Source organism: Pinus tabuliformis, chromosome 1_2 (assembly GCF_031772625.1).
Source record: "Pinus tabuliformis cultivar Carrire ecotype Pingquan chromosome 1_2, CPIR1, whole genome shotgun sequence".
NCBI classification, from domain to species: domain Eukaryota; kingdom Viridiplantae; phylum Streptophyta; class Pinopsida; order Pinales; family Pinaceae; genus Pinus; species Pinus tabuliformis.
This window is the reverse complement of record NC_142298.1, coordinates 1029186957-1029204561: the sequence shown is the minus strand read 5'-3', so window position 1 is coordinate 1029204561 and position 17605 is coordinate 1029186957.

Sequence of the window (17605 nt, the reverse complement as noted above, 5' to 3'; positions counted from 1 at the left end):
TGAAGAATTCGTTCTCCCATCATTGCACCTGTCCTACATTGAAAGGAGCGATGCATACTGAGCTATACACTGGCCAGTCAGTATGCATCTCACTTTTCTTAAAGGCAGGGTACGATGGGCACAAAAGGGAAACTTTGCACAGTGATTTTTCATGAAATTTTTGCCTGTTTTTGCTCAAATTTGGATCCTAACTTATCTTTGGTCTGTGTTTTAGATATTTGTTGGATCAAGATGGTTGTCACATCGCGTGAATGTGAACATGAAGAAGAGGACATGATCACCTCACACCAGTTGAACACCTTTGGTTCCAGGCATTCCAGGGCGTACTGCATGTAAGATCTGTTTGCCAAATGAAGAGTCACGCTACCAGCCAATATAGCAAAGGTAAATAAGATGGTGACCATTCTAAAAATAATGTCACCATCCATCCCATCCTCATACCCTTAGAGCCTTTTCCATCTTCTTCCAACCGACCTCCCTATCCAGAGAGGTTAGTTGTGGAGAAGAATGACCCCATTCCTGAGTCTATCCTAGCCTCTGAGCTTAGGAACATTTTCATAAAGGTACCTTTGCTCCAAGCTATCAAATAGATACCCATTTTCAAAAAAATCATTAGGGAACTCTATCTAAAGAAGCTAGGAAGGAGAATATTGGAACCTCAAACTTTTCAATTTGGTGGTAGAGGAACAGAGTTAATGACGGGGTGTATGCACATGGAGAAATATACTAACCCTGGAAACCTTGTTGCCTCTTTTCAGATAGGTGATGTCCTTGTCTCTAATGTACTTATAGACCTGGGGGCAGCCATTAATGTTATTACCAAGAAAACCATGGATCAACTTGGATTGGTCCATATTCGTCCTACTCCCACTGTGCTTGAATTGGAAGATTGGTCTAAAATCAAGCCGGAAGAGGTGTTGGATGATGTGGTCGTTTCATTAGACTCTTGGGAATACCCTATAGACTTCATTGTGGTTTAGCCAAAGAATCCTGTGGGAGGACATTCCTTGATCTTGGGAAAACCATGGCTTGCTACGAATGATGCTTACATTGGATGTCGTTCTAGTGACATGTATATTTCCCATGGATATTCTAGGAAGAAGGTCACCTTGTATCCACCTGCTAGATCCATTTAGGTGCTCTAAGACACTTTATGGTTAGAATATAGTAGTGATGAGGAGACTCAGTCTATTTCCATGATACATCAGTATGTTGAGTCCTCACAAGAGGGTGAGACTCAAGACTTCCTGAACATCTAGACACCATGCCCAATTTTGAGTTATTGAGTCAGATTTTTAGTCTATATTTTCAGGAAAGGCACGACTCTCTACCTCCCTCACCACCATATCTAGAAACACCTCTATGTTCTCTTGAGCTTGATACCACTCTTGGTGAGATTAGTCCAAGCAAAACATTCTGACTTGGATTCATCCCAGCAAGAGCAGCTTGTGAATTTGTTGTGAAACCATCTTGATGCCTTTGCATGGGGCTATGAAGATATGAAAGGCATCCCTCCTGAAACTTGTACCCACCATATCTATATTTAGGATGGAGCCCAACCTGTCCAACAACCCCAAATGCGTATGAACCTAGCTCTAAGAGATGTTGTAAAGGAAGAATTGCAAAAACTCTTGGATGTTGATTTTATCTATCCTATTTTTGACAGCCAGTGGGTCTCTCCATTGGTATTAGTCCCAAAAAAAGATGGGAGATGGCGCATTTGCATTGACTACAGAGAATTGAACAAATCCACTCTTAAGGATTACTTCCCCCTTCCTTTCATCAACCAAGTTCTCGATACCCTTGCTGGTAAGAAGTACTTTTATTTTCTATATGGCTTTAGTGGTTCTAACCAAATATAGATTGCACCAGAGGATCAAGAAAAAACCACTTTTACATGTCCATGAGGTAAATTTCTTACCGAGTGATTCCCTTTAGGCTATGTAATGCCCCAACTACCTTTCAAAGGGAAGTCTTGGCCATTTTTGCTGACCTTGAGTGTGTGGAAATCTATATGGATGACTTTTCTATGTTTGGTGATTCATTTTAGGAAGCCCTCAAAAATATAGAAAAAGTGCTTCTTCATTGCCAAGAAGCTCATCTTGCCTTGAGTGAAAAAAATGCAGATTAATGTGCAAGGCGGGAATGGTTCTTGGCCATCTTGTTTTCGACAAAGGTATCTAGGTGGACCCTGCAAAAATAGAAATTATTTTGAGTCTTCCTGTACCCAAAAATCAAAGGGAAGTGAGAGGCTTTCTAGGACATGCGGGCTACTATAGGAGATTCATTCAGAATTTCTCAAGGATAGCTATCCACCTTTTCCGACTTTTGGCTAAGGATAGTGAGTTTTCTTGGTCCACAGCTTGCCAATAGTCCTTTGAGACATTGAAGGAAAAACGAGTTCAGGCACCAGTTTTGAGAGGACCAAACTAGTCCCTGCCATTTCATATTTCCTCTTATGCCTCAGATACTACTATTGGCATAGCTTTAGGACAAGAAGAAGACAAACAATCCTATTCTATTTACTTCAGTAGTAAAAAAATTTCACTCACTGAACTAAATTACACAGTTACTGAGAAAGAGTTTTTAGCTGTAATTTTCTCCATTAATAAATTCTGACATTACATTACAGGATATGAAGTCTTTGTGCATATTTACCATTCCACAATAAAATATTTGATGAATAAACCATTAACTAGCGGTAGAGTGACTAGGTGGTTATTATTGTTGCTAGAATTTAACAATACTATTGTTGATAGACTAGGAAAAACTAATGTAGTAGTAGATTATCTTTCAAGATTAAATAATCTTGGTGAAGCAATTCTTGTTGATGATGATTTTCTTGACGAACACCTTTTTCTATGTCGATAGAATCCCCGTGGTTCGCTGACATAGCTAACTATTTAGTCACTGGAAAAGCACCACCTCACATATACGCTCATGAAAAGAGGAGTATTATACAAAAAAGTGCTACATATTCTTGGATTCAAGGAGACCTCTTTTACACTGGACCAAATCTTATTATCCGTAGATGTGTAAGAAAGGAAGAAGTGTTTGATATCTTAAAATATTCCCATGAAGAATCTTGTGGAGCTCACTTTGCTAGTAAGCAGACTACATACAAAGTGTTACGAGCTAGCTCTTTTTGGCCCTCCTTGTTTAATGATGCCAAACAATATGTCAAGCGATGTGATAGATGTCAACGAATTGGCCAACCTAATTGAACCAATGAAATGCATTTATGTCCTTAGTTTATGATTGAGCCTTATGAGAAATGGGCCATTGATTTTGTAGGACCAATAAATCCAACATCATTAAATAAAAAGCATATTTTGTTTTGTCTGTTACAAAATGGGTAGAAGCTAAAGTTGTTTATTTTGTTACTTAAAAAGTTGTTGATTTTCTCTTTACTGAAATATTTACTAGATTTGGTTGCCTAGAGAAATTGTTTCTGACAATGGTCCACAATTTATTTCTAATCTAGTATAGAGTGTGATGGAGTAGTACAAAATTGGCACAGGAAATCTACATCGTATCTCCCGCAAGCAAATGGCCAAGTGGAGTCCAAAAACAAGGTGATTGAGTCCATCCTCAAAAAGACAGTAAATATCCATAGAAAGGATTGGGATGACAAATTACCAAAAACCTTGTAGGCATACCAAACCACTTGGAGGAACAACACAGGACACACACCATATGAGCTAGTGTACGGGAAACAAGTCCTCTTGCCAATAGATTTCCAGATCAAGACTTTCAGGACTGCAGTCCAATTGGGGCTCGATCTCTCTAAAGCACAACAATAACGTCTTCTACATTTGAATGAGTTAGATGAATTTCGAAGGGATGTTCTTCAGTAGAACATATTGGTTCAACAATAGCACAAGAAGTGGCATGATAATTCTATCTGGAAGAAGCAGTTCCAACTAGGTGATTGGGTACTCCTTTACGATTCTAGATTTAAATATTTTAAAGGGAAATTCCATACATGTTGGATGGGACCTTATGAGGTGGTCAAAATGTTTGAGAATGGAGTGGTAGAAATCAAAAGTATTGATGGATGGAATTCTGTGTTCCTGGTAAATCGGCATAGATTGAAGGTGTATTTTCAGCCCCTTACTAAAGGATATTTTATGTAGCAAGTCGAACAACAATATGAAAAGGAGATGGTAGGTGGAAACACCAACTTGTTGAAGATCTGATTCTTTATTTTTCTCATATAATAAAATAAAATAAAATAAGAAGAAAAAATGACAAAAATAAAATAAAATAAAATTCCTATAATTATGAAAATCAGTTGCCCTACATGATTGCAGAAGGATCAACCTAAAAACTAGCATATTGGCAGGAAGATCAAAACGTCAATAAAAAATGGAATGTTACTTGATTTTTAGATATGCTAGCTATCACCAAGAAGAAGAAGGTTCAAGGAACCAAGCCCTTACCCAAGTTTGGGGTAACTAGCATGGAAATTTTTATCCAAGTAAATGCTTAATTCCCACTGCATTTACTTTTTCTGGCACCAATGCAGGCAGATTTTGAAGATAAAATTATGCCTTTCTTCTATTTTCCCATTTTGTAATTCCCGTTATTTTTATTTTCTTAATCCTGTAATGAATCACCCTCCTTTTTCTTCTAAGAAAATTATCCCTATCCAATTTCATAAAATCCCTCTTTCCCCCTTGAATTTTTTCCACATCCCATTTTTGTTTATCCCCCTTGGTGGTATTATTCTTGGAATCCCTGTTATGATATTCCTTCCCGTTCTTAAAATTACCCCTTCCCACTTCTTTTCTCCCTCATGGATCGATTGCAGGATCTAATGCAGTCATATCAGAAGGCATGCTCATGAAACTCCAAAGAATGGCGAATACAACTTCTCTTGTATATTCAGGAAAATTTTTTAGTCCAGCCAAAGAATTGTGTTCTATAAGAATTTTTTATCCCCTCTTTTTTCGATGCTACAGAAATCCCTGGTGCAAGAATGCACATGATCGGTGCAGGCAAGTTCAATGCAAGCACGTTGCAGTACAAGCAAGTTCAGCACAAGCACGATTAGTGCAAGCATGCACCCGACTGTGAAAACATAGTGCAAAAATGTTTAACGCAATACAAGAGCGCTTGATGTAGAACACTTATTGGGAAATTTAATTTTTATTTCTGTAGATGAATGACTACCACAGTGATAGATCATAATATTATATTATTTAAATTTTGGTTAAGACTTTGCTTTATCATTTGCTAATTTAGGGAGAAATCATTTAAAGTGCAAGATATTTTAGGTTCTGAGGTCTAATCTTTTTAATGAGTACCAAAGTACACCTTATATGAATTATGAGGAAAACATGGATAGTACAGATCTACTCGAAACCCCACATGTACCTCATTTTGAAAATATCCTCCATCACTTGTTCATGATAGCCTTACCACATAATTTGATCATCCATGACTGTTACACTGCCACCGTAAAAACTTCCGCCTCCTCCAATTATCATTGCCTACCCGTAGCGTATTGATATGTGTGTGCATTCACCCCAAAGGGATGATTTTAATGATTAAACGTGATTGGATGGAAGGGATAAATAAGACAGTGGATAGACGGATCTCCATTATAAAATTTTCAGCAGCCCCTTTGCACTCCGTAGTGTGAAATCTTCCTAAGGCTGTGATATAGAATTGAGGTGGATTCAAACAAGATGGCGCCCATGAGACATGAACCATCATCTATGAAGGAGATAGAACATACGGTTGAATATCGAAATAGTCTTGCACTATTGCAAGAATCAGGATTTCTCCCATTTTTGCAGAAATTCAATGGGTTCGATATGGTCGTGGCTCTGGAATTTGCAAAGACATTTGAGGGAGGTCAAGCTAAGGTAGACTCACTAGAATTTTAGGTCATGGAAGAATCTATAGTGCGAGCTATAGGATTGTTAACCTGTTGGGTTGTGTTATATTATTTCCATGACTAGCCCATGTAGTTAACCAGGGGGTTAGAAGGGGGGCGGAGCACCCCCTTTGTTGCATCAATTGCATAGTGGGCGGGTTCACAGGGGGTTTCAGGGGTGCAGGTAACCCTAGGAAGATTTTGTTTTTGGACCCTATATTAGGTTGGGTGGACCTACCTATGGTTTTGTGCATGATTTTTCGCACATGGTTTTGGATGCGATGGTTTTTGGTCCATGGTTTTGGACGCGATGGTTTTCAGTCCATGGTATTGGATGCTTCGGCATGTATAAATATGTATTGTAACATTGAAAGGAACATAAAGAAAAATCAACCTGGTAGTCCCAGATTTGGGATCTAGGGGAAAATCTTTGTGTATATGTGTTTTATGTGTTATGCTCTCGCATTGTTTATTTTTTGTGTTTATAGAATTTGTATGCAGGTAATTTCTATACGGGGTTAAAACCTACATTTGGTATCAGAGTAGTTTTGGCTTCAAGGGGACGCCTTTGTTGCTAAGGGGTTTTGCTTGGGCCTGTGGTAGACCCTGTTCAGTGGGAGATCTGTGAGATCAATTCTGGTTGTGAAAGAAGATGGCGAGCAGTGGAAAGATGGAGATCAAGAAATTTAATGGTCAAATTTTTGAGTTGTGGAAACTCAAGATGGAGGATCTGTTGGTAGATAAAGATTAGTGGATCGCGGTAGATCTAGGTACTAAACTAATGGGAGTGTCCAATGAAGAATGGAAGAAGTTGGATCAGAAGGCAAAGAGAACAATACGATTGTGTGTCTCAGATTCGGTATTGTTGAATGTATCAGGGGAAGCTACGTTGAAGGCTTTATGGGACAAGTTAGGGACTTTGTACCAATCTAAGTCTCTAGTGAATAAACTTTTCCTATGAAAAAAGTTGTATAACCTCAGGATGAAAGATGGAGACTCGGTGACAGAGCATATGAACACATTTAATACTGTGGTAAGTCAGTTGTTATCTATTGATATTAAAATTTCATATGAAGATAAGTGCATCAGTTTGTTGTGTTCTCTATCAGATTTGTGGGATAGTTTGGTTATTGCAATAGATAGCAATACAATTACCTTGCAGTTTGATGAAATAGTCTCATCCTTGCTGACGGAGGATATGAGACAGAAAAATATGGAGAGCCAGAATGGTGATGCCTTGTCTATACGAGGATGGTCCCAAAATAGAAACAAAAATGAGTCATCAAGTGGGAGATCTAAATCTAGAGGGAGATCTAAATCTCCAGGAAAACCTGTAAAGGTGGTGTGCTGGACATGCGGAAAGGAAGGGCACTACAAAGGGACTGTAAATATAAATCTCCTGATAAAGGGAAGGGATTTGATGATGCTCCTTCTGTAGAGGTGAAAACCACCTCAGATGAAGGTGGGGATGTGTACTTGGCTTCTTCAAGTACACATGTAGATCATGAGGCATGGTTGATTGACTCAGGTTCATCCTTTCACTTCACTCCCCATAGAGAGTGGTTCTGCAAGTATGAGAAATATGATGGTGGTGATGTCTTCTTGGGGGATGACAGGAAGGCTAGAATCATTGGTCATAGAAAAGTAAAGTTGAAGTTGCAAGGTGGAAGGGTTAGAACGCTTCCGGGTGTTCTGCATATTCCTGCATTAGCTAGAAATCTGATTGATGTAAGCAAGCTGGATGATGCAGGTGTAAAATCAGTGTTCGAGAAGGATACCTACAAGATGGTTCGGGGAGCACTGGTATTGATGTGGGGAGTTCAGATTGGAACTTTGTACAAGCTGCAAGGTAGTACTATTGTTGATGGGTACAACAATTTTGTGGTTCCTAAAAGTGGAACAGAAAATCTAGTGGTCTCTGGAGAGAAGACCATGCTATGGCATCAAAGGCTTGGACATATTGGAGAGAAGGACCTTTGAATACTTCATGGTAAAATTATGGTAGAAGGTATGAGTAATAGCTCTTTGGATTTTGATTTCTATGAAAATTGTGTATATGGGAAGTAGAATCGGGTAAGTTTCCCCTATAGTGGTAAGAGGGTGAAACATATATTAGAACTTGTGCATAGTAATGTGTTTGGACCTATGAAGGTTCCATCACTAGGTAATTCTGTTAGGAAATTATATATTACGGAGCAATGGAACACATAAAATATTGCAGAAATATAAACACAGAAAATGCATAAAACAAGAGAGACACAGATATACGTGGTTCACCCAGTTTGGGTTACGTCCACCCCAAACAGCCAGTCCTTCCTTTCTATTATCCAGCAAAATGAAGAGACACAACCTACAGCAGATCTGTTGTAATATCCTCTGTTTTCTCTCACAGTCTCACCTCTCTATTTCTCGCTCATCGAATACACATCTATTACACAGCCTCAAATACAATGCCCTCATACAAAGAGAGGGGTTGCCTTCTAGGGCAAAAAACCCTAAACTAAACATAAGTTCTACCGTCAGATCATCCGCCTAATGAACGGCCCAGATTGACTAGAAATTACTATACTTTTACAAGGCAATTTTACATCTATTTTTAGCTTCGGGGGCGCTGCCCCCGAGCCCCCGCCGGGGGACCACTAGCCCCCGGACCCCCGCAAGGGGGACAAGTCCCCCCCGCACCCCCCCACGTGGAGGGGTGTACAAACTTCCTAGGGTATACATCCGGTTGAAACAAAGACCTCTGAACAATCATGCTCCACACACAATAAAGTTTATGTACTACGTATCATTTATAGATGACTTCTCAAGGAATACATGGATATATTTCCTTAAGAAGAAATCTGAAGTCTTTGAGAGGTTTAAAGGATTTAAGGCTTTGGTGGAAAACCAGATAGAGAAGAAGATAAAGGTGTTGAGGACAGATAACAGTGGAGAGTTTTGCAGCAAGGAATTTGAAGAATTCTGTAAGAAGTGTGGTATAGCACAGAAGAAGACTACTCCATACACACATGAGAAAAATGGAGTTGCAGAAAGAATGAGCAAGACGTTGATGGAAAGGGAAAGAAGCATGCTCAGTGGTGCCAGGTTAGGATTGGAATTTTGGGTAGAGGTGGTGGAGACAACATGTTACCTGGTCAACATATTACCTTCATCAGTGTTGGAGGATAAGACTCCACAAGAGGTATGGATTGGTAAGAAACCCTCTCTTTCACATCTGAAGGTATTTGGATGTGATGCATATGTACATGTTCCAAAGGAGAAAATAACCAAGTTGGATAGTAAATCTGAAAAGTGCATCTTTATTGGGTATAAGGATGGTTTAAACGGTTATAAGCTTTGGAACCCAGTAACAAGGAAGGTTGTGTACAACCAAGATGTGGTGTTCAGAGATGTTAAAGATGTTAATAAATGTGAAGTCCAACCAAAGGAACCTGAGAAAATAGAGTTTGAGCTTAAGGAGGAAGAATCAGACTCTACAGCAGAGGAGGAATCAGAAGATGAAGAGCCACAAACTTTGGGTGTGAGAAGATCAGTTTGAGAAAGAAGGCAGTTGGAAAGGTATAGTCCTTCTACTTTCTGTTCAAATTTTTCTTTATCTATTACTGATGATGATCTCAGAACTATGAAGGAAGCAGTAGATTCAGAGGATGGAAAACCCTAGAAAGAGGCCATGGTTGATGAAATGGCATCTTTGCACAAAAATGAGGCTTGGGATCTAGTGGAGTTGCTGGCTGGAAGGAAACCCATTGGCAGCAAATGGGTGTTCAAGAAGAAGACAAATGCAGAAGGAAAGGTGGAGAAATACAAAGCTCGGTTGGTAGCAAAAGGTTATTCCCAAGTGCCAGGAATTGATTTTGGTGATATTTTTTCTCCTGTTGCCAAGGTAGCTTCTATTAGATTACTTGTATATGTTGTTGTTTCTTTTGATTTTGAGTTAGAACAAATGGATGTGAAGACAACATTTCTTCACAGGGATCTAGAAGAGGAGATCTACATGAAGCAACCTGAAGGTTTTGTGGTGAAGGGTAAGAAAGAAATGGTATGCAAGTTAAAGAAGTCTCTGTATGGGTTAAAATAGTCACCAAGGATGTGGTATCAGAAATTTGATACATTTATACAGGGGCTTGGCTTCACCAAAAGCAAAGCAGATCACTGTGTGTATTTTAAATTAGTTGGTGATTGTGTTATTTATCTGGTCTTGTATGTGGATGATATGTTGCTGGTTGGAAATGACAAAGAAATTATCCAGGATTTGAAGACCCAATTTTCCTCCAAATTTGACATGAAAGATCTTGGTGCTGCAAACTATATTTTGGGCATGGAAATTAAAAGAGACCAGGAAAAGAGGAAGCTCTGGTTAAACTAGAGGAAGTATGTTGAGAAAATACTGTAGAGGTTTAAAATTCAGGATAGTAAATTGGTGAAGGTTCCTATTCCTGTAAGTGTGAGGTTATCTGCTGAAGAGTGTACCAAGACACAAGAAGAGGAAGACGAAATGTCCCATGTTCCATATGTAAGTGCAGTCAGTAGCCTTATGTACGCAATGGTCTATACTAGACTAGACATTGCACATGAAGTGGGAGTATTCACTAGGTTTATGTCAAATATAGGGAAGGAGCACTGGACAACAGTGAAGCAGGTTTTCATGTATTTGCATGGCACTAATGATTATGGTTTGTGCTACCAAGGAAGACCACGTTTGGACAAAGTGTTGGATATTCGTGGCTTTGTTGATGCAGACTGGGCTATAGATCTAGATCAAAGAAGATCTACAAGTGGGTATGTGTTTAACCTATTTGGAGGTGCAGTCAGTTGGATGAGTAAGAAACAATATGTAGTGGCACTATCAACTACAGAGGCAGAATACATGGAAGCCACTCATGCAAGCAAGGAATCAGTTTGGTTGCAGAGATTGTGTTCAAGTATGGGGTTAGTATAGGGAGCTATAAGGATATACCGTGATAGCCAAAGTGCAATCTTCTTGGCAAAGAACCCTGCATATCATTCAAAGACAAAGCACATTGATGTTCAGTGTCACTTTGTGAGGGATATGATAGAAGACAAAAAGGTGTTGTTGGTAAAGGTGGACACTTCGAAGAATATTGCAGATGCATTGACAAAATCTATGAGCTCTGAGAAGTTCTCTTGGTGTAGAGAAACAATGGGTGTTGTAGGGCTGGATAAACAACTAAGCTCTCTTGTGGCCCCCTGTGGAAAGAAAATAACAAGTGGAGAATGTTGGGTTGTGTTATATTCTTTCCATGACTAGCCCACGTAGTTAACCATGCGGCTAGAAGGGGGGCGGAGCACCCCCTTCATTGCGTTGATTGCATAGCGGGGAGGGGGTCACAGGGGGTTTGAAGGGTGCAGGTAACCCCACTCTATGTGGTTTGGGGCAGTGCCCCAGAAAATTTTGTTTTTAGACCCTATATTAGGTTGGGTGGACCTACCTATGGTTTTGTGCATGATTTTTCGCACATGGTTTTTGACACGATGGTTTTTGGTCCATGGTTTTGGACGTGATGGTTTTTGGTCCATGGTATTAGATGCTTTGGCATGTATAAATATGTATTGTAACATTGAAAGGAACATAATGAAAAATAAAGCTAGTAGTCCCAGTTTTGGGATCCAGGGGAAAATATCTATGTATATGTGTTTTATGTGTTATGCTCTCGCATTGTTTATTTTCTGTGTTCTTAGAATTCGTATGCAGGTAATTTATGTACGAGGTTAAAACCTACACAACCACAGGGGAACAATGGTTCAAAAATGAGAGGATCGAAAAGAAAAGGTGGCGTCAATTTGTGGTCGACTAGAAGAAAGGGCTTCCGTAGAGTGCCATGCTTGGAAAATGGTGAGACCTCCTATACATATTAGAGAAGTTTCTAACCTTTTAGGGACGTTACACATTAACGTTCGTGTACCATATCTGGTTGTTGTTGCATTTTGAATCAGGGAAATGCATCAATTTCCTTTATTACCTGCTCTGAAGTTTAGAGAAAATGGCGAAAGGAGTGCAGAATGGGGGTGCGAGCCAAGTTGCATATAAACCGTACCATCACGAGCTCATTCCAATCATAGTTAAGAAAGAACTGGAGGCTAAGGAAATAACCTGGGAGGCATTCTTAAAAGAATTTCGGGAAAGAAGTGCAGGGGAGTTAGTTGGAAAGAGTGCAAGCAAGAAGAGAAAAGTTGAGACCGTGCACCCTACCAAGACAAAAAGAAAGAAAAAACTGGTGTAAGAAGAGGAGAAATCTATTTTTAGAAACTCCATCCTCAGAAAAAAGAAGAGCGACCAGGACCTCAACTAAGAAAAAGATTGTCTCTTTGGGGACAAGTCGCGCTCGGTCGAGCTCCCCAATTTTGATTGACAAGTCACCCTAGGCTTCACCTGGAGATCACAACCTCTCGGTTCTCATAGATGCAGTAGCTCATACTATGGTGAATGAAGAAAATGTAGAAAAGGAGGATGACATACCCTTGTTGGCCTTCCTTCATAAGTTGAAGAAGAAAAGAGTGACATCGAGTGCAAGTAGAGACCTGGTAGAGGGTCAGGTAGATGACGAGGTGCAGCACATAGAAACCCTCAACAATTTTGATGAACATGGTACTGAAGCCCCTGATGAGTTGAATGAATAGGGTAATGAAACCCCTAATGAGTTGGATGTATAGGGTACTAAAACCCCTGATGAGTTAGATGCGTAGGGGACTGAAACCCTCGGTGACATGGAAGCTCCTGGCACAGAAACCCTTGGTGATATTATGATGCAGACACTGAATGACCAAGATAACTTTGATCTTGGCAATGATGGTACATGTTTTGAATCAGTTGTAGAAAAATTTCTTGCACCAGATGAGCTGGAAATGGAGACCTCTACCCTCTATCTAAATAACTGGATAGTAGAGCTCAAACAACAAGTTCATGACTTGGAGGCATTAAACCAGGTCATGAAGGAGCAGACCTGGCAGAAGCAAGGCAAGATAGAGTTGGCAGAAGAGGTCAAAGAACAGAAACGTCAAGTGAAGGTATGGAAGTTTCAGGCTTCTAAATGCTACAAGTGCCTCAAGAAGGTGACCAAAAAACTTAAGGAAGCCCGAGGTAAGAAGGCAAAGGTAGTGAAAGCAAGGATCAATATCCAAGTGTAGGATTGAAGGATGGGTCCCTATGTTGAAGATTTTTGCAACAGCTAAAGGTTGTGTGAGGACACACAACAACATAGGGATGGGAGGATGTTGGTAGGTCGAAATGCTCTATTTTACACCTTTCATATTACAAAACCATAATCATTAACCTATGTTTATCTCCATAAACCTCCTCATTCCTGCACTAGTCCAAGAACACTGTCTATTCCTACGTAAACTTCATATTTCATGTTTAATGTTTATTAGGTTCTTAATTAATCATTTTAAATAGATTTAGTGCCTTTAATATTTCTTGTAACTTATATTTTCTTTCCTAAAGTATTTGATAAGCTAAAGTATTAATCATTGTACTAGCTTGATATAGTGCAAGTAGATTCCTACACCGTCGGCAACTATCTGTTCTGTGATCTCTGTAATAGCTTGATCACTTCACGTGGGCATCTTGGTCCACTTCGTCTAGTTCAGTTGTGGTCATCCAGAGCTGAAATCAGGTGGAGGATAATCAGGGATGTGGCCGAGGATAAGGTCTATGGCCAACAATTAGTTCGTAGCTTATTATAGCCATTGGCTTATTTTTGTAATTTTGTTTGTTATTTCATTTCAGCCGAAAGGCTCAATTTGGAACAACTATGTAATTTTCGATTATGACCATAGGACGAAGGGTTGTATAAAGTATAGCTCTCATATAGAACTAGGTTAGAAGTAGCAATAGTAGTGCAATTGTAATTTCTGGTTAATTTGTAATCTCGTTGTCACCCTCGTTCTGGGCTGCACTTGAACTCAAAATGTATATTTGTTGATTGGAATTAATACAAGGAGCTGTGCCATGATTTTCTCACTTTGCATTTTAATCCTTCATTGATGTGTTATTAACGTGTTGAAGATTCTCATTTCCTAAAATGAGAAATGAGTTGGTTGGCTAGGGCCTAACCAACCTAGCTCGTTTATCCTCATGCTTTCGTTATCTTAAAGGTGTGTGTTAACTTTGTTTATTTGTAGAAGCATGGCTTAAATCTTAATTTCACTCTTACTTATGAATTCTGATTTATTTTCTTAAATAGTAAAAGTGTGAACATATCTGTTGTGTGAAAGTCAAATTGAATTACTTTACTTCCTGCAATTTATTTTCTGGTTTGATTTCGCTTGGATTGTGTAAAGAAGATTATTCCTCCACCAGTGCATGTAGGATTTTGCACTCTAGTTTGCTAGTTCATTTACAACAAGTGTTTCATTCTTTTTCCTTTATATGATTTAATCTATTTCTGCAAAGTAAGCGTTCATCATCAGAAGGAAGCATTTCTAATATTAAAATTTAAACTTCTAAAGATTAAAGATGACTTCATGAGATAGAAAAGAGCGTTGTTGCAATATCTTAATTTGTGTCCGCACCTCAAGATTTAAGGAAAAGAATTAAAAGTAATCTGAAATATTATAGTGAACCCGTTTCAAGTTAGATTTGATTACATGCAAAACCATTTGACTAAAGAAGGTCTGCTTTAACTTTTGAAGATTGTTTTCATCTTAAAATTTTATTTCTATTTGCGAGATTCAGTTGATTGAAGCATTCTTTTTCATGTGCAAGTTATTTCAGATTCTACTCGCATTTGCAATTCTTTTTATAGTTAACACACCCTTTTATTTTCCCAAAAGTAAATTGGAATACTTGGTGTAGGAAGCTCTGTTCCGGTACAAGAACCAGTGTCTTGTTACAGGAACAGAGTGCTCCAAGCCTTGAGGCTTAGAGCCCCTACATGAAGACATAAGTCTTCACTATAAATGTAAAATATACTTCTCACATAAGTTATGTACCTGTACTAGTGTAAGCAAATTGCAAGAGTAAAGGAACGACTGCTTAGTGTGAGAAGGAAATCATTTAGAAGGCAGATCTTTTCAAGGGCCCACTTGTTAAACTTCCACCACCTATACTGAGGATAAACATAGAGTTTTACTTCAGCAGTTAAGATTGTTTACAGCAATGTGAAAGTTCCTTTATTTGATTTCTTCACAAATTCATTCTTTTACATTCCAGCACTAGAATTACTTTGGTGTCAGTTTCCCTTTGTGATTTTCTGTTCTTTTCTCCAAGATTTCAATTGATAACTAGGAATATAAATAGGAAAGTTCATACCACTTCTCACATTTCTTGTGCTTCATCTCTAAGTTTATGAAACCCTTGGGTTGATAATTATGTGTTGAAGGAGCTTGCTTAAGTGCAATTCTTGCACCCAACAACTGGATGTTGGAATTGTGCAATGCACAATCCAAGCTACCATGCTAGCTGCTGGAACTATGCAATGTGCAATTTCAACTGGCAATGGTTGCAGGCCCAGTCACTACATTGCGCAATTTTCTGGGCCAACAGTCATTGTCTCTCAAAATTGTGCAATGTAAGACTAGAGGACAGTCACTGGGAAGAAATGCACATTTCCTGAGAGGAAGACATAGCCTTCCCTCTCAAGATTACGCAATGCTATCTTAGTGAGGCAGAGTCTAGGCCAAGGCTGCCTAGACCCATCGACGGGAAACTAAAACCAAATGTGAATGTGAATGTGAATTCATGGCGATACTGAGTGTAAGTATGAGTGAATGATCGTGCATGCAAAAAGTGAATGAAAGATTCAGAAAACGGAACAACATGCATGTGGGTGAGCGAGTCATCGAATCGGTGACCATTCATGCAAAACAGTTTCATGCATGCGACAACATTGAGATGCTAATGAAAATTGAAATGATTCTAGTACAAGCTAGTATGCATGTAAACGATAGCAAGAGTTCACAGAAATCAAGAAAACAACACTCAAACAAGCCAAAGCACAAAAAGAGACAGAAATGCTGCAAAATACAAGTTAAGAGGACTTACCTATGAATAGCTGAGTTGGATATGTCAAACACTCTTGGATGTGTTGTGGGATGTCAGAGCTCGAAGATTGATGTGAATAAGTGAGCTCTGAAGTGTCGAATAAATAAGTTTGAGGTGCATGATGTGCATGCCACACATCTAGGAAAAAGAAACACTTGGAGGAAAGATTCTAAAAGGAACTTTGCATGTAACCTCCAGCTACTAAAAATAGCCCCCTAAAATATAGGGATTCTTTTTGCATGTTTCTTTTTCTATTTCAAGAAAAGGCAACCCGTGCATGCAAGTCAAGTTTTCTCGATCCCAGTGGAACTGGTCAACTCAATGGCACATGCAACAGGCTGCTCATTTGAGGGGAAAATTTGCACATTTCTAGGAGGGAGTTGGGCTGAGTGCCCAGAAGGATTGTGCAATTTCTGGGCTGAGCAGCTGACTGCTGCCCAGAATTGCGCAATTTATGGGCTAAGAAGCCCTGCTAGGAGGAATTGCGCAATTTTTGCAGTGAAGCTTGATAGGCAGATTTGCACAATTTTGGAGCCCAGCAGGCTGCCAGACAAAATTGCACAATTTCTAGAGGGAAGGCTGGTTCCCCTCCAGAATTGCACAATTTATTGGGGGATTTGTTCAGGCTGTAGCTGAAGCAAGTCTGGAGAAATAGCCTATGAAGGGGGTGCAACAAGCCATCATGCATAGGCTGGCAATCTATTAGAAAATCACTGAAGATTGTGTACTTGAGAAGGCAAGACATGCTGCTAAGGAAGGTTGGTAGGGAGGATTCAAAACGAAGCTAAGGAAAAATTTTGGAGGGTGGTTGTAGCTGCTACAACACTTGGCGACACAGTGGTAGAACTCCAGCTCTCTGAATGGACCTTGTTCATTAAAAGCAAGTCTAACACCTCTGGAATGTTTGTTTAGTTATTAGTTCATCTTGGTTTCGACACTTGCTTGATTGTAAGATGTAGCATCTGCCAAGCTCTTGGTTGATTGACACACATTCCAAGCCAAGGAAACACAGTTGTTTCAATTGGGGTTGAGGGGTATATTGGTGCACAAGAAATATAGTCTTCAAAGTCTTAGTTTCATCTCTGGTGTTACTCTGCTGCCAATAGGCCTAGACAGTACCCTGATGTAGTCACACAGGAACATAAGCATCGCTCTGCTGCCAGTGACCTTGGTCAGTACCCTGATGGAGTTACTTGTATCACCTCTCTGCGCAGGAAGCCTTTCTCTTTTTTTTCCTTATTCATTTTCATTTTGAAATCTTTCACTTTTCATTTTTTTTCATTTTTCATTTTCATAACTATGCATAGAACTTATTCATTTCAAAGGCAGAAGAGGGATCCCAACTTATTGAGAGAAAAAGAGGTTGTTCCTTCAGAGAAGTATTTTATTATATACCTATGACATTCTTGTTAAGGTTTTCCCCCTCACCTTTCTCTACTTGACTGAGCTGACAAGGGTTAACCTAAAAGCAACTAACTAGAGTAGGTGACACTTGTTAGTGTGCAAGCGTTGTATTTTTACCAAGGTTCACTTTGAACAATACGTATTTTCCATCGATGTATCATGGACCAAAAGTAACAAGTTCTTCAAACAGAGGCAGGATGACAGATAACCAAGTACTGATAATTGCACAAGGCCTCTAGTACTTTACCTAGCTTGCCTCAAGAGTCATGCATGGTTTCATGTGAAACTAACCTATGAAGAAAAACAAGAAA